General features: G+C 31.8%; 1 protein-coding gene across 1 annotated transcript in view; it reads left to right on the top strand.

Annotated features, from left to right (window-relative positions):
- The window catches only part of DPP10 (dipeptidyl peptidase like 10), an 817,253-nt gene that overhangs the window by 695,852 nt on the left and 93,962 nt on the right, over positions 1-27,439 (top strand). The window lies entirely within an intron of this gene.

The following is a 27,439-nucleotide window of genomic DNA, read 5'->3' as shown; positions in this document are numbered from 1 at the left end:
TCCTCTAAGAGTTGGATAAATCTAATAGAAAGATAATTGTTGTTCTCAGTGTTGTTTTTTGTCCTGCTTTTTTGAAGAGGATCATGATACCAGAGAAATGATGACATGACATGCAATAAATTGGATTCTGTGAGGTAGGCTGCTATGCAATTTCACCTGCATTATTTTTTTTAAATGACCTTAAGCATAAAGCTAATATCTAAAATGAGATGAGAGTTCAGATCTTCCTGCCCTCATTTTCAGGATTCTATTCACTGCACCACCTAACAGCCCTCTCCTAGGTGTTAAAATCCTTACAAAGTGTTAAGTCAATGGAATTGATAGAAACAATGCTTATGTTTACACCTTTGAGAGTTCACACATTAGCTCACACATTAGTTCACAAGTTTGGGAGATTTCAGGATTTGGTATGAGAATTTACACCTCCCACAATCCCACAAAGGTTGACTCCTTTGAGTTCACACCTTTAAGAAATCATATATAAGAAGCTCTTAGAGCATCAATGAAGAGACTTGAAGAGATTGAGAATGAGGAGTTCAGATGGGAGGTTGAGAAGCCAGGAGTCAGAGTTGAGCTAGAGGCAGAAGCTGGAAGAGCTAAAAGATAAGCTGAAAGAGATCTTGGAACCAAGGAGGAAGATAGGCCTATAAGAAAACTAACCAGGCTATTTTAGAAGAGACAATAAAGGACTGTACTTTAATCCCTGGCTGCATTTGAGGTGATTATTACTCTGAACTGAAACTAAGGCTGCTCCCAGAAGCCCTCCAAGAAACCTGCTCCCAGAGAACTATCATATTTTAGAAAAAGAAGAGAAAATTACACCTAGGGAAGATAGAAGTTCTGAAATATTAACTTTCATTTCCTTCTCTCATTTCTATGCTATAATATTTGTAGCCATCCTCCCTATTATCTACCATGTCTCACTCTTGGTGTTATCAATTGATAAAGGAAACAAATATGAACATTTTTTTTTATTTTGGGAATTTTTAGAATAAATACCTTTGAGGCTTTTTTGTTTGTTTGTTTGTTTGTTCTTTGCACCAACTTTCCTTACTATGATAAATTCCAGACTTTAAACCATGTTGTTCTCTCATATAAGGTCACTCTCTGGGATCTGATTAGCCTTAGGGACTTGAACATTTCCTCTCCTATCATGAGATAAAATACTGGGAGCTGCACTATTTTTCTCACATAAGTCAGTTTCATAATGTGTACATTTCTCCCTATGCTCCCTAAATAAAACCTATATAAAAGCTATAGCTCATCCATCTCTTACAGGCCCTCTTCCATGGGAATAGTTTTAATGATATCCTTCCTTTTCCCTTTCCAGGAAATTATACCTCTTTTACTGACACATACCAAATGCCTATTTTTAATGATGTTGTCTTTTTATTCAATTTATTTATTTTTAATTCACATTGCTTTATGAAACATGTTGGGAGAAAAAATATCAGAGCAGAAGGGAAAAATCATGGGAGAGAAAAAACTGGAAAAAGAAGCAAACAATATAATCTCTACAGGAGAGATTACATTCAATCTCTAAAGTTATTTTTGAAGGTGCAGATGACATTTTTTTACCAAAAATCTATTGGGATTGCTTTGGATCACTGAAGCACTGTGAAGAACCAAGTCTTTGTTAGTTGATCACTGTACATTCTTGCTGTTATTGTGTACAGTTTGTGACTGGTTCTGCTTATTTCTCTCAATTTTTTTTCCCTTTTTCCTCTTCTGTCAGTGCACCCGTTCCATTAGTTTTATAAGATCACATTCAAGTCTTCTAAGTAGACTTCTTATAGCTTCCCTGATGAGGATAAGGTTGTTAGAGATTGCACGTATTATATTCCCATAGAGAAATATAAGCAATTTAACCTTGTCAAAAATTTTAATGATTTCTCATTCAGATTGACTTTTTCATGATTCTCTTTAGTCTTGTTTTTAAATGTCAAGTTTTTCTATTCAATTCCATTCTTCTCATTAGGAATTATTGAAAGTTTTCTATTTCATTAAATTTCCATTTCTTCTTCTATAGTATAATAATCTTTTGTGATATAGATTATTTTTATTTATAATTCTAGCAACTTTGTCTTCTACAATATCATATTTCAAGTGTGCCATTTCTTTTTTTTTAAATGCATATTGCTTTATGAATCATGTTGGGAGAGAAAGATCAAAGCAAAGGGAAAAAACCATAGGGGAAAAAAATGCAAATGGCACTTTTTGTTCAAAGTCTATGGGGATTGCCTTGGATCACTGAACCACTGAGAAGAAGCAAGCCTTTCACAGTTGATCATAATACATTGTTGCTTTTATAGTCTACAATGTATTCCTGGTTCTACTTTTTTCTCCTAGCCTCAATTAATGTAAATCTTTCCAGACCTTTCTAAAATCAGCTTGTTCATCATTTTTATAAAAAAAAAATAATATTTTTTTGTTTCCACATATAATACTTATTCAACTATTCCAGAATTGATAGGCATCTACTCATTTTCCAATTCTTTGCTACCACCAAAATAGTTGCTACAAACATTTTTGCACATTTAGGTCCTTTTACTTATGATTTACTTGGGATATAGACCCAGTAATAGTACTGCTGGATAAAAGACTATGCACAGTTTATACTCCTTTGGAAATAGTTTCAAATTGCTCTCTAGAAAGGTTGAAGCATTTCACAACTCCACCAACAAAGCATTAGTGTCAGAGTTTTCCCACATCCTTTTCAAAATTTATCATTATCTTTACTGTCATCTTAGTCAATCTAAAAGGTGTGAGGTATACCTCAGAGTCATTGTAATTTGAATTTCTCTGATCAGGATAGTTTGGAGCATTTTTTTTTCATATGACATTAGATGGCTTTAATTTCATCACATGAAAATTGCATGTTCACATTCTTTGACTATTTATCAATTGGGAAACGATGTGCATTCTTATAAATTTAACACAGTTTTCTCTATATTTTAGAAATGAGACCTTTACTAGAAACACTGTTTGGAAAAATTTTCCCCAGATTTGTACTTTCCTACTAATCTTGTTTCTGTTGGTTTTCTTAGTGTAAAAACTTTAAAAAAAATTAATGTAATCAAATTTGTCCATTTTGCCTTTCATAATGTTTTCTAGTTCTTCTTTGATCATACATTCCTCCATTCTCCAAACATGTGATAGATACATTTTCCCTTCCTTTCCCAATTTGTTTATGGAATCATCCTTTATCCCCAAATCATGTTCCTCTTTTGATATTATTTTAGTTTTGGCTATGATATGTAGGTCTGTGCCAAGCTTCTGACATTATTTTCCAGTTTTCCCAGCATTGTTTTGGCAAATACTGCATTCTTCTTTCAGAAGGTAGAGTTTGGAGGTTTATCACATACTAGATTACAGAAGGCCTTCACATTGTGTTATATGTGTCTAATGTATTCCACAGTTCCACCACTCTATTTCTTAGCCAGGACAAATGGGTTTGATGATTGCTACTTTATAATATAATTTTAGGATTCAAACTTCTTAGTTACCATCCTTTATATTTTTTCATGAATTTGCTTGATCTTTTGTTCTTCCATATGAATTTTGTTATTAGTTTTTCTAGTTTTATGAAAAAAACATTTGATTATTTGTTTGATATGGCACTGAATATGTAGACCAATTTAGGCATAATTGTCATTTTTATTGTATTAGGTTTACCCAGGCAATTGATATTTCTCCAATTCTTTAGATCTGATTTTATTTATGTGAGAAATGTTTTATAATTTTACTCATGGAGACAGAGCCAAGATATCAGAGAGTAGATGTGACTTTTTGTGATCTCCTCTGTCCTTCTCTAAAACCAGCAATAGATTAAGCCTCTAAACTGATTTGGAAGTGACAGAACCCACATGCATCTGGAGTACAACACATTCACAAGAGAAGATTCATTGGAAGAACTTCAGAACAGGTCTTTTTTTCAAATAGGCAGGAAGACAATCTGCAGAGCCCAGACAGCAGCATCAGGAGCCCATAGCAAGGAGTTGGTGCTAGGAACCAGAGAGTTGCATGTACCCCACCAGGGAATCTACTATGAACGTTTTAGGCTACTCTGTCCTAATTACAAGCAGTTGGTTTGGTAGATTTGCTACAACAGGCAAAGCATAAATAATTGAGTCCTGGAAGAATGTAGGACTGGCCCCAGTTATCCAGCATCAGAATTCAATCAGCAGAACTATTCTAGGATAAACTAAAGCAGCTTCTGTCCCTTTGAATTAAGAGTAGACCTCAACCATTACAAATAAGCAAAAAAAAAAAAAAAAAAAAAAAAAAAAAAAAAAAAAAAAAAAAAAACAAAATGAATTCTCTCCCTAGGCAGCTTTTATGGAGAGAGAACAGACCTCAAATCCTGTGGTACCTAAAGACAAATCAATGTCAAATGAAGCTGCAAAGGGATTTATGAGCTGGTTCCCATTTCATAAGACATTCTTTGGAAGATTTTAAAAAAATTCTTAAAAGTGAGTTAGAACAAAAGTAGGGAAGGGAACTGAGATCTTTGCAAGAGGGTATGGAAAAGGAAAACAAGAAATTACCTGAAGAAAACTCCTTAAAAATGCATTTGATGAAATGGGAAAAACATATAACTCCTTACAAAAGAGGTATGGAAAAGATATCAATTCACTGAAAAACAGAATTTGTGAAATGGAAAAAAATAATTCAAAATACAAAATACAAAAGGAGCTAAAAATATAATTGAAGAAAATAATACACTAAAATTAGAATTGAACAAATGGAAGTGAATGGCTTAATAAGACTTCAAGAATTAGACAAACAAAAACAAAAAAAAAATTAGAAGAAAATATGAAATACATCCTAGGAAAAGGTCTCCTGGAAAATAGATCTAGGAGAAATAAAATAATGATTATTGGACTTCCTGAAAACCATGATGAAAAAAAGACCCTACACATTATTTTACAGGAAACATAAAGGACAACTGCCTTGAAGTTCTAGAATCAGAAACTAAAATAGCCATTGAAAGAAGTCATCAAGGGGGTGGAGCCAAGATGGCAGAGAGGACACATGCATCTTCCTAAACTCTCCTTTTCTCTCAATATATTTTAATGCTATTCAGCCTCGGAATTAGTGCTTGACTGCCAAAACCCACAAATATTGGGAGTACAACATATTACCAAAAGAAGATAATCTCAAAATTCACCAGAAAAGGTCTCTTTTGCTTGTGAGCAGGGACAACACAAGGGTAAGCTAGGCACAGACTCAAGAAGGCAGTGAGAGTGGTGTAATCTCAGCCAGCAGAAGATTGTGGGGAGAAATATACCACAGTGTGAGCTACTTTGCCCTGGCAGCAAGCCAGTACATCAGCAGAAAAGCTACACAGGAGATAAAGGCTATAACACCCCCCAGCCACACCCACCCAGCACCCAAAGTGACTCAGCATGATCCAGACACAGCTGCAGCTGTTGGTCCCAGGGCAGCCCTAGTAGCTGCCTTTCCACTGCTGCTGATTTCAGGATCTGATTTCAGGTTCCAGTATAGCCAGTGAATGCTCTTCCACTGCCCCTTCACTGCCACTTCCTGTTGTCTGTAGAGGGAGCTTGGATATATCCCACTTCCCCCAATAAGCAGACTGTAGTTTTTTTGTTTGTTTGTTTGTTTTCCCAAATGAGCAAAAAGGCAAAGCACGATCTAACTATTGATAGCTTCTATCAAGAAAAAGAGCAGACTTCAACCCCTGAGGAGACCAAAAAAACAGTTTGTCTCTAGATCCAAAGATGTATATGATCTGGGCCCCATCACATAAGCCTCTCATAGAAGAAATTTAAAAGGATCTTAAAAGAGAGCTAGAAGAAAAAATGGGGAAAGGAAAGGAAAGGTTTTCAAGAGGATCAAGATAAGTCATTAAAAGATAGAGTGGATAAAGAAATCAATTCCCTGAAAAACAGAATTTGCAATTTGGAAAAGGTTAACAATTCCAAGGAAAACAGAATTTGTGAATTGGAAAAAAAAATGATTCTTAAAAAAAAATTGGCAAAATAGGGGAAAATATTCCATAGAACAAAACAACTCATTTAAAAACTCAATTGGAAAAATACAAAAAGAAATAAAAAAGTAAATGAAAAAAATAATTCATTAAAATTCAGACTTGAACAAATGGAAATGAGTGACTCAAGGAGACACCAAAAATCAGTCAAGCAAAACAAAACAAACAAGCAAAAAAAAAGAAAACATAGAAAAAATGTTAAATACCTCCTTGGGAAAAACAACAGACCTGGAAAATAGATTTTGGAGAGATAATCTAAAGATTATTGGACTCCCCGAAAATCATGATGAAAAAAAGAGCCTAGACACTATTTCTCAGGAAATCATCAAAGAGAACTGCCCAGATGTTATAGAAACAGAAGGCAAAATAGACATTGAAAAAAAAGTCATCAATCTCCTACTGAAAGAGATTCCAAAATCAAAATTCCAAGAAATATTGTGGCTAAATTCCAGAACTATCACACGAAGGAAAAAATACTACAAGCAGCCAGAAAAAAAACAATTCAAATACCGAGGAGCCACCATAAGGAATACTCAGGATCTAGCAGCAACCACATTAAAGAAATGATGGGCATGGAATATGATATTCCAAAAGGCAAAAGAACTTGGTATGCAGCCAAGAATAACTTACACAGCCAAAATGAGCATTTTTTTTAACCAGAGAAGAAGATGGACATTCAATAATATAGGTGAATTCCATTTGTTCCTGATGAAAAAAAAAAAATAGAGCTAAACAAAAAAGTTTGACCTCCAAAAAACCATAAAAAGGTAAAAAGAACTCTTGAAAACTATATTTCTGTTATGGGTATACATAAAGAGTACATGAATAATTTGGTTTTACTGTTATAAAAAAAAAAGTACTGGATGTGGAAAGGAAATTGTACCAGAAAAAGGGAAAAATGGAGGTGAAAAAAAAGAGAAACTATATTTCACAAAGAGGCAAAGGAAACCTATTATATCTGAGGGAATGAAGGGAGTGGGATGAACATAGTAATAATCTTAACTTTCATCAGATTTGGCTCAAAGAGGAAATATTAGACTTTGTGGTTTACATAGAAACTTCTCCTACCTAATTGAAAAGTGGGAGGGGAAAAATGAAAAGGGAAGGGTTAGGGTAAATAGAAGGGAACACAGAAATAGTAAGAAAAATGTTTAAGAAAAGGGGATTGACTTCAAGGGGGAGGAAAGGATTCTAAAGAGGAAGTGCTGTGTGAGGCAAGTGGTGCTCATTAGTCTAATAGTGAGGAAGGGGGTTAAGGGGGAAAGGAAAGAGAAATGCCTAAGTTGGGGATAATAAGATGGCAGAAAATACAGAATTAATAGTTTTAACCATAAATGTGAGTGGAATAAACTCCCCCATAAAGAGAAAGCAGATAGCCGACTAGATTAAAAGCCACAATCCTACAATATGTTGTTTACAGAAAACACACTTGAAGCAAGGTGATATATACAGAAAAAGGTAAAAGGTTGGAATAGAATCTGCTGTGTTCCAGATGAAATGAAAAAAGAAAGGGTACCCATCTTGATTTCAGATCAAGCAAAAGCAAAAATTGATCTAATTAAAAGAGTTCAGGAAGGAAACTGTATCTTGCTAAAAGGTAGCATTGATAATGAAGCAATAGCAATACTAAACATATATGCACCAAGTGGCATAGCATGTAAATTCCTAAAGGAGAAAGTAAGAGCTGTGAGAAGAAATAGACAGCAAAACTATAATAGTGGGAGATCTCACTTGTACTCTCAGATTTAGATAAATCAAATCACAAAACAAATAAGAAAGAAATTAAAGAGGTAAATAGAACATTAGAAATGTTAGGTATGATAGATCTTTGGAGAAAACTGAATGGAGATGGAAAGGAGTACACTTTCTTCTCAGCAGTTCATGGAACCTATACAAAAATTGACCATATATTAGGACACCTCAACTTAAAATGCAGAAAGGCAAAAGTACTAAATGCATCCTTCTCAAATCAATCTTCTGAGATTGAGTTAGTAAATAAAACTAAGAGTTGGTTTTATGAAAAAACAAATAAAATAGGCAAAATCTTTGTTAATTTGATTAGAAAAAGGAAAGAGTAAAATGAAATTGTTAGTCTTAAGAATGAAAAGGGAAAAATTTCCACTAATGAAAAGGAAATTAGAGGAATAATTAGGACTTACTATGCCCAACTTTATGCCAATACATTTTAAAATGTACATGAAATGGATGGATACTTTCAAAAATATAGGTTGCCCAGATTAACAGAAGAAGTAAATTGGTTAAATAGTCCCATTTTAGAAAAAGAAATAGAACAAGCTATTAATAAACTCCCTAAAAAAAAATCCCCAAGACCAGATGGATTTACATGTGAATTCTACCAAACATTTAAAGAAAAATAAACTCAAATGGTATATAAACTATTTGAAAAAATAGGGAATTAAGGAGTCCTACCAAATTCCTTTTATGACATAGACATGGTACTGTTATCTAAACCAGGTGGGATGAGAACAGAGAAAGAAAATTATAGATCAATCTCCCTAATGAACATCAATGCAAAAATCTTAAATAAAATCTTAGCAAAAAGGCCACAGAAAATCATCTCTAGGATAATACACCATGACCAAGTAAAATTTATAGCAGCAATACAGGGCTGGTTCTAGGAAAACTATGAGCATAATTGACTATATCAATAACCAAATTAACAGAAAACATATGATCATCTCAATAGATACAGAAAAAAAATTGATAAAATCCAACACCCATTCCTATTAAAAACACTAGAAAGTATAGGAATAAATGATCTTTTCTTTAAAACAGTCAGGAGTATCTATTTAAGACCATTAGTAAGCATTATATATAATGGTGATAAACTCGAACCATTCCCAGTAAAATCAGGAGTGAAACAAGGTTGCCCACTTTCACCATTACTATTTAATATAGTATTAGAAATGCTAGCTTTGGCAATAAGAAATGAGAAAGAAATTAAAGTAATTAAAGTAGGCACTGAAGAAACCAAATTATCACTCATTGCAGACAATATGATGGTACACTTAGAGAACCCCAGAGATTCTACTAAAAGCTACAATCCACAACTTTAGCAAAGTTGCAGGATACAAAATAAATCCACATGAATCATTAGCTTTTTTATGCATCACTAACAAAATCCAATAGCAAGAGATACAAAGAGAAATTTAAAATAACTGTCAGTAGTATAAAATATTTGGGAATCTATCTGCCAGGAACTATGTGAGCAAAACTACAAAATGCTATCCACGCAAATAAAATCAAATCTAAACAAATGGAAAAATATTAAATATTCCTGGATAGATTGAGCGAATATAAGAAAGATAATAATACTACCTAAACTCATCTATTTATTTAATGCTATACCAATCAGACTCCCAATTAACTATTTTATTGACCTAGAAAAAATAACAACAAAATTCATCTGGAAGAACAAAAGGTCAAGGATTTCAAGGGAACTAATGAAAAAAAAAAATCAAGTGAAGGTGGCCTAGCTGTATCTGATCTTAAACTATATTATAAAACAGCAGTCACTAAAACCATTTGATATTGGCTAAGAAATAGACTAGTTGATCAGTGGAATAGGTTAGATTCACAGGACAAAATAGTCAATAATTATAGCAATCTTGTGTTTGACAAACCCAAAAATCCTAACCTTTGGGATAAGAATTCATTATTTGAAAAAAATTGCTGAGAAAATTTGAAATTAATATGCAGAAACTAGGCACTGATCCAAACTTAACAATATATACCAAGATAAGGTCAAAATGGATTCATGAGGTAGGCATAAAAATGATATTATAAATAAATTAGAAGAGCATAGGATCATTTACCTCTCAAACCTGTGGAGGAGGAAGGAATTTGTGGCCAAAGAAGAAGTAGAGGCCATTATTGATTGATCACAGAATAGAAATTTTCGATATTAAGTTAAAAAGCTTTTTACAAATAAAACTAATGCAATAAATTTGGAAAACATTTTTAGAGCTAAAGGTTCTGTTAAAGGGCTCATATCTACAATATATAGATAATTGACTCTAACTTATAAGAAATTAAGCCATTCTCTAATTGCTAAATGGTCAAAGGACATGAACAGACAATTTTCAGATGAAAAAATTAAAACAATTTCTAGTCATATGAAAAAGTGTTCCCAATCATTTTTGATCAGAGAAATGCAAATTAAGACATCTCTGAGATATCCCTACACACCTGTCAGATTGGCTAAAATGACATGAAAAAATAATGATCAATGTTGGAGGGGATGGGGGAAACCTGGGACAATGAGGCATTGTTGGTGGAGTTGTGAATGGCTCCAACCATTCTGGAGACTAATTTATAACTATGCTCAAAAGGTTATGCAACTGTACATACCCTTTCATCCAGCAGTGTTACTACTGGGCTTCTATCCCAAAGAGTTATTTAAAAAGGGGAAAGGACCCATATGTGCAAAAATGTTTGTGGAAGCACTTTTTATAGTGGCTAGAAACTGAAAATTGAAGGGATGCCAACCAATTGGAAAATGGCTGCATAAATTGTGGTATATGAATATTATGGAATATTATTGTTCTATAAGAAATGACCAACATGATAAATACAGAAAGCTTGGAGAGACACACATGAACTGATGCTAAGTGAAATGAGCAGAACCAGAAGATCATTATACTTCAACAACAATACTACATGATGATCAATTCTGATGAACGTAGTTCTCTTCAACAAAGAGAGGATCCAAATCAGTTCTAATTGATCTGTAATGAACAGAACCAGCTACACCCATAGGAAGCACACTGAGAAATGAGTGTGGAGCATAACATAACATTTCCATTCTTTCTGTTAATATTTGCTTGCATTTTTTGTTTTTTTCTTCTCAGGTTGTTTTTACCTTCTTACTAAATCTGATCTTTCCTGTACAACAAGATAATTGTATAAATATGTATACATATATTGGATTTAATATATGATTTAACATATTTACTATGTAGGGGACTATCTGCCATCTAGGGGAGGGAGTATGGAGAAGGAGGGGTAAAATTGGAATAGAAGGTTTTGCAAGGGTAAATGTTGAAAATTTACCCATGCATATATTTTGCATATAAAAGGATATAATAAAAAATAAAACTAAAAAAAAAATAACCAAAGAAGTCATCAATCACCTCCTTAGAGAGAAATTAAATGGAAAACTCCAAGGAATATTGTGGCTAAATTTCAAAATTATCAGACCAAGGGAAAAATAGTACAAGTAGCCAGAAAGAAACAATTTAATTATTGAGGAGCCACAATTATAATTACCTGGAACCTAGCAGCTTCCACCTTAAAGATTCAAAGGGCCTGTAATCTGATATTCTGAAAGGCTAAAGAAATTGGATTACAGCCCCCCCCCAAAAAAAAAACACTATCTAACTAAAATGAACATTATCTTTCAGGGAAGAAGATGGACATTCAATGAAACAGGTGAATTTTCATCTATATATGATGCAAAAACCAGATCTGAACAAAAAAATTGATCTCCAAACATTGAACTCAAGAAACGCATAAAAACATAAAAAGCAAAGAATTTTTGAGAAATATATTTCTGTTATGGATAGACTTAGAGAGTGCAGATATAATTTGACTCTATTATGATAATATGAAAAAAAACTAGAGGTGGAAAGGGCATTGTACTGAAAAAGAGGGAAAATGAGGTAAAATAAGAGAAATTACATCTCATGAAGAGGTAAAGAACACCTATTACAACTGAAAGAAAGAAGGGAGGGGGATGAGCTTTGTGTGAATCTTTTTTCCCATCAGATTTGGCTTAAAGAGAGAATATTAGACATATTTGGTTTCACGGAGAAATTTGTCTCACCTTATAAGGAAGTGGGATGGGAAAAGGGAAAAGAAGGGGAAAGCTAATAGAAAGGAAAACAGAAGTAGCAGGGGAAAGGTGTAAGAAAGGAAAGGTACCTAACAGGGGAAAGTTATTTGAGGAAGGTGGTCATCAGAAGTAAAATACTGGGGAGGAGGGAAGGAAAAAAAAAAAAAAAAAAAAAAAAAAAAAAAAAAAAAAAAAAAGAAAAGGGAAAAAAAAAAAAAAAAAAAAAAAAAAAAAGCAGGGTCCTGATCTCAGATTAAGTAAAAACAAAGCTAGATCTAATTAAAAGAGATAAGAAAGGAAACTATATCTTGTTAAAAGGTATCCTAGATAATGAAGCAATATATGCACCAAGTGACATACTATCCACATTCCTAGTCGAGAAGTTAAAAGAGCTGCAAGAAGAAATCGACAGTAAAACTATACTAGTGGAGGATCTCAACCTTGCTCTCTCAGAACTAGATAAATCAAACCACAAAATAAAAAAAAAAGAAAGAAGTTAGAAATGTTATGTATGATAGGTGTCTGGAGAAAATTGAATGGAGACAGAAAAGAGTACCCTTTTTTGTGTGTGTGTGTGTGTGTGGTTCATGGAACCTATACAAAAATTGGCCATGTATTAGGACGTAAAAACCTCAAAATCAATTGCAAAAAGTCAGAAATAGTAAAAACATTTTTTTCACATTATAATGCAATAAAAATTACAAGCAATAAAAGGCCAGAGGAAAACAGAAAAAAAAACTAATTGAAAACTAAATAATCTAATTTTCAAGATAAATGGGTAAAACAACAAATAATAGACACAATAACTTCATCCAAGAGAATTACAATAATGAGACAACATACCAAAAATTATGAGATGCAGTCAGAGTGGTTGGTTATTAGGGGAAATTTTAAAACTCTAGACAGTTAATTGCATACAATAGAAAAGAAGAAGATCAATGAATTGGGCTTAAAACTAAAAAAGCTAGAAAAAGAACATATTAAAAACCCTCAATTAAATACCAATTTTGAAATTCTGAAAATAAAAGGGGAGATTAATAAAATTGAAAATAAGAAAGCTATTGAATTAATAAAACTAAGTTTTTTTATGAAAAAATGACAAAATAAATAAAGCTTTAGCTAATTTGATTAGAAAAGGAAAGAAAAAATCAAATTGTTAGTCTCACAAATAAGAAGGGAGAACATTGTACCAATAAAGGGGAAATTAGAGCAATAATTAGGAGTTGCCATGACGAGGGAACTGAGTGTTGATCATAACATAAAATTATCACTCTTTTTATAATTGTTCTCTTGTATTTCATTTTCTTATATTATATTATATCATATATAATAATAATATGTATAATATATATAATAATATATAATATATATATAATTATATTTAAGACATATTTTAACATATATATCATGCATTGAATTGCTTGCCATCTAGGGAAGGGGATGGGGAGAATGATGGGAAAATTTGGAACACAAGTCTATGCAAGAGTCAATGTTGAAAAATTAAAAGCTTTAATAATAAAAAATAAACAAATAAAAAGGAAAGGAAAAAAACAAAACAAAACAAAACAAAACAAAAACCAAAATAATTGTTCTCATGTAGTTCTTGGGTTTGTCTAGGCAAGTAGGCCCCAATTTTTTTTTCTACAATTATTTTAAACTGGATTTTTCTTTCTGTTTTTTTTTCTGTTGGCCTTTGTTAGTAATATATAGAAATTCCAGTGATTTTTGTAGGCTTATTTTGTATCTTGCAAGTCTGCTAAAGCTGGGGATTGTTTCAAGTAGGATTTTGCCTATTCTAATTCCTTAAATTTCTTTTTTTATTCGTATTGCTAAAGCCAATATTTCTGGTACACTGTTGAATAATAGAGGTGATAATGATAATTCCCTAATGGGAATATGTGCAGCATCTCTCCATCACAAATAATACACACTGTTGGTTCTATATAAATACTACTTATTATTTTAAGGAAAGCTTCCTTTATCACTGTGCTTGCTAGTGTGTTTATTTTTTTTTAATAAGAATGGGTAGTGTATTTTGTCAAAAGCTTTTTCTGCATCTTTTGAAATTACCATATGATTTCTTTTGTTTTCCTTATTGATATGGTTGATATTTTCCTGATATGATCCAGCCCTGCATTCCTGGTATAAAGCCCACTTGGTGATGGTGTATTATCATGTGGATAAATTGCTGGAATCTCTTTGCTACTGTTTTATTTAAAAATTTTACATCAATATTCATTACGGAGATATGTCTGTAATTTTCTTTCTCTGTCTTGGCTCTTCTTGGTTTAGGTATCAATATTATATTTGTGTCATAGAAGGAACTTGACAGGACTCCTTCATTCTCAATTTTTACAAATAGTTTACATAATACTGGAATTATTATTTAAATATTTGGTAGAATTCATCTATAAATTCATCTGGACCTGAATTTTTTTTTAGGGACTTCATTGATGCCTTGTTTAATTTCTTATTTCTAAAATATGAGCATTTAAGTAATTTATTTCCTCTCTTGTTAATCTGGGCAATTTATATTTTTGTAAATATTCATCCATTTCAGTTAGATTATCAGACTTGCTACCATATAGAAAATTCCTTTTACTTTGGTGATAAGTTCACCCTTCTCATTTTTGATGTTGATGATTTGTTTTTCTTTTCCTTTTCTTTCTTCAGTCAAATTAACTAAATATCTATTTTGTTGCTGTTGTTGTTTTCATAAAAGTTACTCTTTGTTTTATTTATTTTTTCTTGCTTTTATCTTTTTATTTTTTTTCTTAGTTCTTTATTTCTTACTTTTTTTACTTTCTTAGTTTTCTTAGTTTCAATTTTAATAATATTTACTTTGAGATTCATAATTTCTAATGTGGTATTTAATTGGGGGTTTAAATTTGTTCTTTGTCTAGCTTATTTTTAGTTGCATGCCCAATTCATTGATTTCCTTTTTCTCTATTTTATTCATTGTGCTATTTAGAGATATAACATTTCCCCTAAGAACTCCTTTGGCTGTATCTGATAGGTTTTGTTAGATTATCTCATTATTGTCATTCTCTTGGATGAAATTAGGGGTTATTTCTGTGATTTATTGTTTGATTCATTATTTAAAATTAGATTATTTAATTTCCAATTGTTTTATACTTTATCTTTCCCTAGCCCTTTATTGAATATAATTTTATTGCATTGTGGTCTGAAAAGAAAGCATTTATTATTTCTGCTTTTCTTCATTTGGTTGTGAGTTTTTTTATGCCTAATACATGGTCAGTTTTTGCATATGTGTCATGTACTGGCAGGGAAAAAATATATTACTTTTTCCATATTTGATTTTCTCCAGAAGTCTATCATATCTAGTTTTTTTTTTGTTTGTTTGTTTTGTTTGATTTTGTTTTGTTTTTGTTTTAGGATTCTATTTATCTCCTTAGTTTATTTCTTGAGGAGTTTGTGGTTAATTTTGTGTAATTCTAAGAGGGGAAATTCGAGGTTCCCCCACTAGTATAGTTTTGCTGTCCACTTCTTTTTGTAAGTTGCTTAAAATCTTCTCTAGGAACCTGGCTACCACTTGATGCATATACATTTAGTATCATTATTACTTCATTCTTTACTCTATATTTATCAAGATGTATTTTCCTTTCTTATCTTTTAATAAAATCGATTTTACTTTTTGCTTTATCTTAGATCAGAATTGCTATCCCTGCATTTTTTGTTATGTCAGCTGACACATCATAAATTCTGTTGCAGTCATTTATCTTTATTCTGTATGTGTTTCTATCAAATGTTTTTCTTGTAAACAACATATTGTAGGATTCTGTTTTTTTAATTCACTCTGCTATTCATTTCTGTTATGTGTTAGAGTTCATCCAATTTACACAGTTGTGATTATCAGTTCTGTATTTCCTTTCATCCTATTTTCTCTCCTGTATATATTTTTATTGCCTTTCCACCTTATTTTATTTTCCCATCCCACCTATTTAGTAGCATTTTTTACCCTCCCCACCCACTATCTTAAATTCTATCACCTCTTATGGTTTTCCCTTATCTTTTCCCCTAGTGTTTCTGCCCTCCTTTCTATGCTGCCCTTCCCTATTCTTTCCTCCTTCTCCTCCTATTTCTTTGTAGAGTTAGGTAAATTTCTATTCCCAAGTGGATGAGTAAATTGTTTTTTCTTAGAGCCAAAATTAATGAGATTAAGCTTCATACAAGGCTTAACCCCCTCCCTTCTTTTCCTAGATTGTAATGGGTACTCCTGGCATTTTCTTGCGATCTAATTTGTACCATTATACCTCCCCTTTCCTCTTTTATTCCAATACATACCTTTTCCCAACTCTTGATGTCTTTTTCTTAGATATCATAATATCAAAATCCATTCACAGCCACACTTTCCATCCATGTGGATGTCTGTCCCAGTGACAGATACATTTCTCAAGAGTTACAGATATTGATTGTTCTTCTAGGGATGTAAACAAGTTAACCTTTAGATAATATATATTTCCCCCTTTTTACCTTTATATGTTTCTCTTGAGTCCTATGTTTGTAGATTATATTTTTTGTTTATTTTTTAATAGATATGATTTAGAAAGCCTCTTATTTCATTGAAAATCCATCGGCCCCCCTGAAAGATGATACTAGAATCTTTCTGGATAGTTAATTCTTGGAGGCAACCCTAGGTCCTTTGCATTCCAGAATATGGTATTTTAGGATCTCTGATGTATACACCTTATTGTAATTACATCATTACAGCATACTGATTGTGTGTGAACTAGAGAACTATTACATCACTATGCTAAGTACTAAGTATATGTAAACTAGACAACTATTATCTCATTCTGAGTAGATGCTTAACTATAAGCACCCTACTGTCCTTGATTCAAGTAGAACACAGGTGGTAATACCCTTCTTGACTTCTCAGGAACACCAAGGGAAATGGGAAGCCAAACCAGATATTGTCAGTGAGTTTCCTTTGGGCTAAAGGGTCTTATACCTTACCCAGAGTTCCCTCACTATTTGCAGCCCTCTACACTTTTTCTAGCTTTTTTAGTTGTAAGCCCAATTCATCAATCTTCTCTTTCTCTATTTTATGTAAGGAACATCTAGAGATATAAAATTTCCTTTAATAACTACTTTGACTACATCCCCCAAAATTTGGTATTTTGGCTCATTCTTGTCCTTCTCCTGATTATATCTATGATTTATGATTTCCCCCATTCATTCTTTAGGATTACATTATTTAGTTTCCAATTAATTTTTGGTCTATTTTCCCCTGGATTTTTATTGCATGTATTTTTATTACATCACAATTTGATAAATGCATTCTTCCTTTCTCTGTTTTTTTTTTTTTTTGTTGTTATTTTTGTTTTTTTTTAGTTTTTTTATGCCCTAAAACATGGTCAATTTTTGTGTAGAATCCATGAACCACTGAGAAAAATGTTTACTCCTTTCTGTCTCCATTCAATTGTTCTAAAGATCTATCATACCTAAACATAAATAGAATTTACCTCCTTAACTTCTTTCTTATTTATTTTGTGGTTTGATTTATCAATTTCTGAGAGAGCAAAGTTGAGATCCCCCAATAGTATGGTTTTGCTTTCTATTTCTTTTACTGGGTATTAACTTCTCCTTTAGGATTTGGATGGCATACCACTTAGTGTATATATGTTTAATATTGATATTTTTTCTTTAACAATGACACCCTTTAGCAAGGTATAGGTTTCCTTTCTTATCACTTTTAATTAGATATATCTTTGCTTTTGATTGATCTGAGATCAGGATTGCTACCACTGATTTTTTTTTCTGCTGAAGCATAATAAATGTATGTATGTAATCATTCTGCTGTAAATGTGTTTCTTGTAGACAACATATTATAGGATTCTGGCTTTTACTACTGTCTAATACCTGCTTCTATTTTATGGGAGAGTTCATTACATTCACAGTTAAAATGACTAATTCTGTATTTCCTGCCATCTTATATACCTCAAGTTATACATTTCTCTTTCCTCTCCCCCATTCCCTCCTTCACAATACTTTGCTTCTCACCATCACCTCCCTCCAACAGCCTTCCCTTTTTACAGTTATTCCCCCCTATATCTTTCCTCTACTAGTCTCTTTTCTCTTCTATACACCACCCCCTTTCTTCTTTCCTTTCTCTTCCAATTTCCCAATAAAATGAGAGAAGTTTCTTTGTGAAACCAAATATGTCTGATATTTTCTCCAAATCTGATGAGAGTTAAGAGTCACACAATGGTCATTCCCCACCCTTCTCTTCCTCAGTTATAATACTTCTTCTTTGCCTCTTTGTGAAATATAATTTCCCTCATTTTTTCCCTCCATTTTCCTCTTTTTATTGTATAGTCCCCTTTCTACCTCTAGTTTCATTTTTCATATTATCAAAATATAATCAAATTATACCCACAGTCTCTAAGTATACCCATCATACACATATAGTTCTCAAGAGTTCTCTCATTTTTTTCTTTTTTATACTTCTCTTTAGTTCTGTATTGGAGATCAATTTTTTTTTTATTTAACTGGTCTTTTCATCAGAAATAAATGAAATTCAGCTGTATCATTGAATGCCTATCTTCTTTCCTGCAGGATAATGCTCAATTTAGCTGGATAGCTGATTCTTGGCTGCAATACAAGTTTCTTCACCTTTTTCAATATCAGATTCCAGGCCCCTTTGATCCTTTAAGGTAGAAATTGCTAGGTCCTGGGAAATCCTAATTGTGGCTCCTCAATATTTGAATTGTTTCTTTCTGGCTGCTTGCAATATTTTTCCTTGATCCAATAATTCTAAAATTAGCTGTGATATTCCTTTGAGTTTTAATTTTGGGCATCTCTTTCAGGAGGTGATCAGTGAATTCTTTCAATTACTATTCTATCTTCTGATTCTAGGACATCAGGACAGTTTTTCTTGATGATTTCCTGGAAGATGATGTCTAGGCTCTTTTTTTTTTTTTTTCAGAAAGTCCAATAATCCTTAGATTGTCTCTCCTAAATCTATTCCCTAAGTCAGTTGATTTTCCAGTGAGATATTTTACTTTTTCTTATATTTTCTTCATTTTTTGCTTTTGTTTGACTGAGTCTTGATGTCTTACTGAGTCATTCATTTCAATTAGTTCAATTCTAATTTTTAGTGAATTATTTTTTTATTACCTTTTTAAATTCCTTTTGTATTTGGCCAATTGAGTTTTAATTGAGTTGTTTTTTCCATTGCAGTTTTTTTCCATTTCACAAATTCTGCTTTTCAATGAATTAGTTTCTTTTTCATATTTATTTTATAAGAAGTTATATGTTTTTCCCTTTTCATCATATCTATTTTAAGGAGTTTTCTTCAGATAATTTCTCTTTTATCTTTTTCATACTGTCTTGCAAAGATCTTGTTTCCTTTCCCCATTTTTTTTCTAATTCTCTTTTAAGATCTTTTAAAAATTCTTCCAAGAGAGCCTTGTGAAATGGAGACCAACACATATCATCCTTTTGGGGCTTTATTTGGAGCTGGTATGCCTTTAGGAATCCCAGGTTTTGAGGTCTGTTCTTCTTTCTCTCCAAGCTTTCTATGGTCAGAATTATTTTTACTCAATTTCAAAGGATGAGGTTTGCTCTTGAGACAAAGGGGTAACAGCTGCTTTAGTTTACCCTTGAACCAGTGTTTCTGACTGACCAGTCACTGGTCATGACCAGTTACTGTATTCTTCTGGGGCTCACTGGTTACAATTTTCCTTTTATAATTTTTTTTTTGGTTTCTCACAGTAAATCTGCTAAATAACCAGCTTGCAACAAGGACAGACTAGCCTTACAGCCTCACAGTAGATTCCTAGTGGCAGATGATCTAATACTCTGGCTCCCCATTGCAATTCCTTGCAATGGGCTCCCTGTGCTATAATTTGGCCTCAGCAGCTTCTCCCCCTCTTGACTTAAACAGACTTGCTTTGAAGTTTGTCCAAAGTATCAAATATCCAAATATTTGTGGGTTTTGTCACTCTAAAACCAGTTCAGAGGCTTAATATACTGTTGATTTGAGAAAAGGTTGAAAGAGGTCACATAAAGCCATGACTACTCTCTGTCGTCGTAACTCTTCCCTACCTCAAAATATTATTAAACTGAATAAGAATTCTGGAAAGGTCCAAACCTGTCCAATGTTCTCATACATTCAGCCTTAAACCCACAAGATTCTAGACTTTACTCTTTACCTTTCATATTTATACTTTGCTTAATTCCCAATCTAATTCTTTCTCTTTGAATTCAAAATTGGTAAGGTTCTGACTTTGTGCTTTTGCTGCCAGAGAAAACTTACTTTGCTTCTTCTGCCCATACACATAACTCATTATACATTTATTATGTGTACCAAAAAGCTACATATTTATTAAATTAGCAGAAATAAATGACTAATATTATACATTAAAATGATATAATTTTAAAGTTTTTTTTTTCTTAGACTTACTTTATTTCATTTTACACTATTATGGACAAGTTAAGACCTTAGATTTTGGAAGAGAATTGGTTGACCACTGTCTATTACATAAACATCATTAATAACACAATCAAAGAGGCAGACAATATTCTTTAGCAGTGTGATATAATTAGATTGATTTATTGCTTAATAATAGCAAATAGAAAAATGATACTTATCAGCATCATTATAATCATGAAAAGTTTTCCTGTTTTTTTAAAATTTTATTTGAATAAAATCACAGTAGCCTTTTCATATATTTCATAACATTATATCTGCAAGGATGTGAAATGACATGACCAATTCCTCATTTTATACCTGATATTCAGACTGATTATGAAATAGTCCAAACTACATAAGTATTTAGTGAGAACCAGAATTTGAACCCATTTTCTTTCAACAAGAAATAAATTTGCATTTTAAGAATTGACTTCAACATTAAATTGATTTTCATATTTTTTAAGGTTAATTATTTGTAAAAAAATGAAGGATATGTTTTACATATTACATTATTATAAATGAAATATTTTAATAACTTTAAAAGCATATATATGGCTAAGTGTTAAACTTTTTCAACTAATAATATTACTATGTTTAATATATAAAGGAATTTAGGAGATAAACATTGCTATTACATTTTTCACTAGATTAAAATCATTAAAATTCTAACTCCATATTTTTGTCTTTCAATTTGAAAAATTCAGCACCTCCATATGGATTCTGTACTCCATCCAGTTTTTTCTTCAAATATAAATGTAATTAATGGTCAATAATTTTGGATAATTTATATATCTGCTGAATCCAAAGAAAACATCATCATTTTTTAATACAAAGTTTATAACCAACAGAAAGTTTGGAATGGCTGACTCCTAGTTTCCTTGACTTGAATTACTGCCTACTAAAAATGCTTCAATATAAGCAATGAATGACCTTGATTTTCATTATGTAAATATGATTTGTTAGAAGAAAAGAAATATTCTACAATTTCAGAAGGATTAAAAAATGCATTTCATGTATTAATTGCGAAAGAAATGTAGTCAGCATTGTGCTTGAGCAAATTTGACCTTCAAAGGCTCATATCTAGGGCGAAAGACATATCCATATATGAGTAATTGTGTTTCCTTTGAAATACTGTAATTTTGAAACATTTAGGAGCACAAAGAAGAATGCATGCCATTTTGAATTTGAAGATATTATGAGGATGGTGTTGATTCTATTATATTTCAATGCATCAAAATATAATGCTAGTATTTCATCTATAACAAAAATAAATTAGAACTAGTTATGGAGGTAAGGAAGGAATGGAAGGTTGGTTTTGCTTCTGTAATCATATAAAATCATATTTATGAAAAAGTTAAACATGTGGTCTCTTTTTGCATTTTCTACACTATGAATATTCTCATTGACTCTTGTCTTTGAAGCTCCGGGCATGGAATATGCCTTTCAATATATCCATTTCTGGAAGGAAAAACAAGATTTCATTAGCTTTTAGCCACACATAGCATTTGCTCTGTCATTCAATAAGCAGTTCAATGAGCATCTACAACACATGATACATTATGTTATTCATTGCAGGAGTTACAAAAATAAATACCTGGTCCTTGATGACAAGGAATTTACAGTCCAAAAGAAAACAATTTACAAATGCAAACTAAAATATAATTTGAATATGATAACTTTTAAGTCCAAGCTAACTCCCTGGAGGCCTCAGGATCAGCCAGAATCAGAATAAGTAAAAGTCCTTGGTATTTAGGGAGAGAAGTGAAAGAAGCAGGTAAACTGCCAAGAGTTTTGCCAAAGATTTTTCTTGATTCTGGAGTCCAGAATCTCCACATTTCTCCTCCTTGCCCAGTTGCCAAGTGACTCTGGACTGTCACACCCTACCCTCTAATCCTTGCCTATGATTACCTTAACACCAAACATTGAGACAGCATCAACTGTGAGAAGAGCCATTTATCCAAACATATGCTAATAGAGTCATTGTCTCATATCAAATAGATAAGTGCTTGGTTGTCTGATTCAAGTACACCTTTTCATTGTTTCTTAAGTGCTTTGTTGTCTGATTTAAATACACCTTTTCATAGTTTCAGCCCTTTACAGATAACTTTTAAAATAAAAACTTATAAAATCTTTATATTTTCAAATTGTCTTAATGGAATAAATCCATTTTTTAAGATTATAATGAATATCTGATGTTAACATGTTATTCTTTAACTATAACATTTACATATGTAGTAGAGACATTTATCTAATATGCAAGTATACATGGGCTTGCTTCAGTTCTCTGAATCATAACTAAATGCCTACTAGTACATTCCTTTAAATTTAACTGTAATCTTACATTCCAGACTAACAGACTAATCTCACATTGGTCCCTGTCATGCTTTCTGAATTATAGTCATACTAATCATTTTACCATTTTATGTAGAAGACACTCATCAGTCATTCCCTAGCCTGAAATGTTCTACTTTCTGACCTTGAACTCTAGGAAGCCATACTTGAATTCATAACCAACTCAAGTGCTACCTACCTTTAACAAAAGGCCTTTCATGAATACCCTTAAATATTAATATATTTCTCAAAATTATTTTGTATTTATATTCCATCCTTTTTAACTGGATTATTCAAGTATGTGCTGTTACTTTCCCTCCCCTCTCCCAACTAATAGTGATTACAAATATCCCAGTTTATCTGCACTATCATCAAATGTGCATTTCTTCTAATCATACAGGGGAGCAGATCCTCCCACAATTATACTATATGGGGATGCTCTGTATGCTGAAGATTTTCTTAATTTTCTTAAAATTTTACAGGTAATATTATTAGCAACCTGCCTATTCATTAGTTATCCTGCACTCTTGTTATATGAACATCTTATAGTGAAAATGGTGACTTTGCTCATTTCTGCCTCACTTAAAATCCAGTCCACTTGCATGTTATCATATCATCTTTCTAATGTCGTCATTTTCTTCGACAATTAATGACAACATAGATTATTTTGAGATTATTAAAGTCATGTAAAATAACCATGTTATGAGAAAGTATAAGCCTAAAAGAGGAAAGTAAATTCTTTGATAGTACAAAAAATAATACTTTCTGCTGAGAGATCAGGGAATCTATTTTATAAGAAATGCAATTTATTAAATGGAAATATAAAGTTTTTTCTTAAAAAATGAGAAGCCATATAATTATGCTTAGTGAAAAAGTTCCTCTTAACATTATTCCTGAGAAGTGGTCCTTAGCCTCTATTTGAACATCTGTGATAAGCAACTTGTTACCTTTCAAAATAGCATATTCTACTTTTTTACACAGATTTAATTGTTAGGAAATTTTTGGGGGGCTAAATTACATCTCTTACTGAATTGTAAGAGATAATGTGTACATATCTTTTTATATACAAAGTTGATCAACAGGTAGAAACAAAGAGAAACTGTAGAGAACATTTTGATCAAAAACAGAGGTGTAGAATAAATAGTATGTGATATAGTTTGGACCAAAATGATAGAACAAATAGACAAGGTTGAGTTGTGTTGGGTAAAACTGAAATATTGAGAGATTGAATATTTCGCAAGGATTAAGATGTTAAACAGGAAACTTATGATTTATTCAGTCAGCATAGAAAATTATCAATATAACTGAACAAGGGAATTATTCAAAGTCCATTAAAAGAATTGATCTGGAGAAATTTTGCAAGGTACACTAGAATGAGGAGAAACACACAGTGAGAAGACAAACTAATAGGTTATCAGAAAATCAGTTGTACTTTACTGAACACAATTAAAGAAAACAGGTTGCCAGAAAGTAGTGGATAACCGTCATCAATATTAACAACAACAACTAAGCAGATCAAAAAGAAACAGTTCTTATATGGCAGTTGTATGTCAGAGACTGTTCTAAGTGCTATAGATACCATGACTAAAACAAATACACAAATAAAGCACACACACACATACATACATATACACATATATACTCTCATGCAACTTTGAATCTGGAAAATGAAGTACCAAGTATGAGGAGAAGTTCAAAGTCAATTTATTTAAACTATAGTGTACATAGAATTCATGCCAATTTTTGAGTGATTTGAATCCTAAGCAGGTAAAATTATATTTAATCCTTGAAGTAATAGGGAGCAAATGTAGCTTGTTGATGATGGGAGTTGGTGGGCAGAACAAGAGTGGGGAGTCTCTTTTAACTACCAAGGGTCATTTGGATATTTATATCATTCACAGGTCACATAAAATTATCACCTTATATAACTAAAGCAGTGGGAGATTACAACAATCTAGGTACCACCTAGCTTTCAGATATCACCTGTGGTTGCCTTAGCAAATGGTTTCAGTGGCCTCATATAGCCTGTGGCTGGGAATTCCCTAACCCTGCTTTAGAAGAATAATTTTAATAGTTTTTAGACATCAACTATTGCTATTGCAATAGGTAAGGAATTGCTGAACTATGGGAGTAAACATTTGAGTGGAGAGGATACACATATAAGAGGATGCTATAGAAGAAGAAATTTTAAGATTTGAAAGTTATGTGGATTTTTGGGATGAATGAGGTGGGGAAGTTGGTGACAATAAAATTGTGACATTTTGTTCCTGGAAAGATGGTGCCTTCATCAAAAACATGAAAATTTAGTTGGACTTGGGGAAAATGGACAATAATTACTGTTTTGGATTTGTTAAGTTTAACATATATTCTATGACATGAATTTTGAAATGTTCAATAGGAAATTAGTAATGCTTGACCAGAGTTCAGAAAAGACACTAATAATAATTACATAAATCTGATAATCATCTTCATAGAGAGTATAATTAAACTCATGAGAGCTGATGAGATCACTCAGGGAAAATTGGGAATTGAGATATGAGAAAATGATTTTAGATAGAACTATGGATTACATTTTTAACTTTGTCTCACATAATAAAGTTACCCTTCTTTTTGCTAAGGCAAACCCTTTTATATGCACAAGAGATCCCATTTAATCCTACCTTTTTCTAATAGATTTCCCCTATATGAATTCTATGACTAATTTTCAATCATTTATATTATATGTTTATTTCTTATTGACTACAAACATCTATCTCTCCCCCAAATTTATCATTTGTCCCACTTGTCACCCTTAGCAATTTTCTAATTACTCCTCTTGTTCATTGCTAGACTCCTTGAGAAAGATAACATATATAATATTTATTGCTGTGGCTTTTCTGTCTCTGCAACTTATTAAAGTATCTCATATATAATCTTCATTCTAATAACCTCTTTCCATAATAATATGGAGATAATAATAATCTCTATCATCTTGATCTCTCCTCAATTTTTGATACTCTCAATCCCTTCTCTCCTTGCCACTTTTTTTCCTTAGTTTTCATGGCATTGTACTCTCCTGGTTGTCCTATCTGTCCAGTGGTTCCTTCTTTGTCTTATTTGGCATAATTTTCTTACATTTCATGCTTCCTAATCATATATATGTCCCAGAATTGCATTGTGTCTTCTTTATTTTTACCTGTATAAGTATACACTCTTATAAGTTTCTTTGGTTTCCATGAATATCTCTATGTAAATGATTCTCTCAATCTTAAATAGGTTTTCAAACATTTTGGTAGAGAAATTAATAATAATAATAATTAATAGAAATTTATAATTGGAACTTGATTATTAGTCTGACATTTAAGAAACTTATTTTTGAGTTATGTGAATGAAATTATTGTTGGGTTAATATTAGTATATGACATACAAAAAGGAGAGATTATAGGAAATGGCATGGAGAGGTTCTTGTGAACAAACATTTAGGGACTGAAAAGAGTCAATAAAAGAAATAAAATGGAGAGATAAGAGGAGAGGAAAATAGAAGAAAAATGTTTTACAAAATAAAAGGTCATAAAAAACTATATCAATTGCTACAGAGAAAATAGGGAGTATCAGTACTCAGAAATTAAAAAAAAAAACAGTGAAAATTACAATATGAATGTTATTTGAGAAAAGTTTCAGCAGAATACTAAGGATGATATGTTATTTGTTGTTATTTCAGTTTTTAAATTTTAAATATTCAGAATTTTGGAAAATATATTTTGCTATTCGTTGTATTTCTTCTCTTCCATTGAAGATACAAAACTACATGTTTCCATCATAGGAAGATAATCAAATAGTTATAACACCTGTGGGAGAAATATTTTCCAAGATTTTAATGAAGATTGAGTATTAGTGTAAATAATTTTGAATGGGAAAGTTTGGAAGAGACATTTTGTTAATAAGCAGTATGAAAGCAAAGAATAAAGAAATTTGTACTTGGAATGAAATTATTACTAAAGGGAAAATGCTAATTATTTTATTTTTCTTATAGCACTTTAAACTTTATAAAGCAGAATTCAAATCCAAATCTCTTTCTTGATTCCAAGTGTAATATTGTTTTCCACCATGCCATTTTCACAGTGAAGTTCAGAGAACAGGAGACTGGAACATAGCAAGCATATTGTTAATATAATAAAATACAGTATAAATATAAGTAAATTATTATTACTTTAAAAGTTATCAATGCAGTCTTTATTGAAAGCAATGTCTCCTAGATTCACAAATCCAGAATTCTTCCTAGATTTTAATGAAACAGTGAATTTGAACTGAAATATGTCTAATAAATCATATTTTTAGAGGTGGAAGTGACAGCAGAAACCTAGTCCAACTCACTCATTTTATAGAAAAGGAAATCGAGGCCATTGCAGATTGTAAAAGAGTCACCCAAGGTCAAAATAATAGTAATAATCAGAAATCAGAAAGAAACCTAGTTACTTTGATTCTAGGATTCTGCAAATTGATTTTTTTTTTTTTTTTTTTTTTTTTTGCTTTAAGTGTTTTGTAGAAAGAATTTCTCATTGATGGTCTGCAGGATTTCTCGATACTTAAAAACAAGTTTATAAGTTTTTGTCAAAATAGTTGTAGGTGAATATATGACATTAATTGATCTCTGTTGGATCTTCTGTGAAGGCAAGAGACTCTGGAGTTTGTTTGTTTGTTTAATATGTCTGGAAAAGTAAAAAGATAGAAACAAAATTCTCCAACTTAATACAAATATTAATGCATGACATTCCCACCTGTTATACAAATATCAGATAATCCTGACTAAATACATTGTAAGAAT

The sequence above is a fragment of the Sarcophilus harrisii genome, chromosome 3, assembly GCF_902635505.1.
Source record: "Sarcophilus harrisii chromosome 3, mSarHar1.11, whole genome shotgun sequence".
Taxonomy (NCBI): domain Eukaryota; kingdom Metazoa; phylum Chordata; class Mammalia; order Dasyuromorphia; family Dasyuridae; genus Sarcophilus; species Sarcophilus harrisii.
The sequence above is the reverse complement of the archived record's forward strand: the minus strand, read 5'-3'. Positions and strand labels throughout refer to the sequence as shown.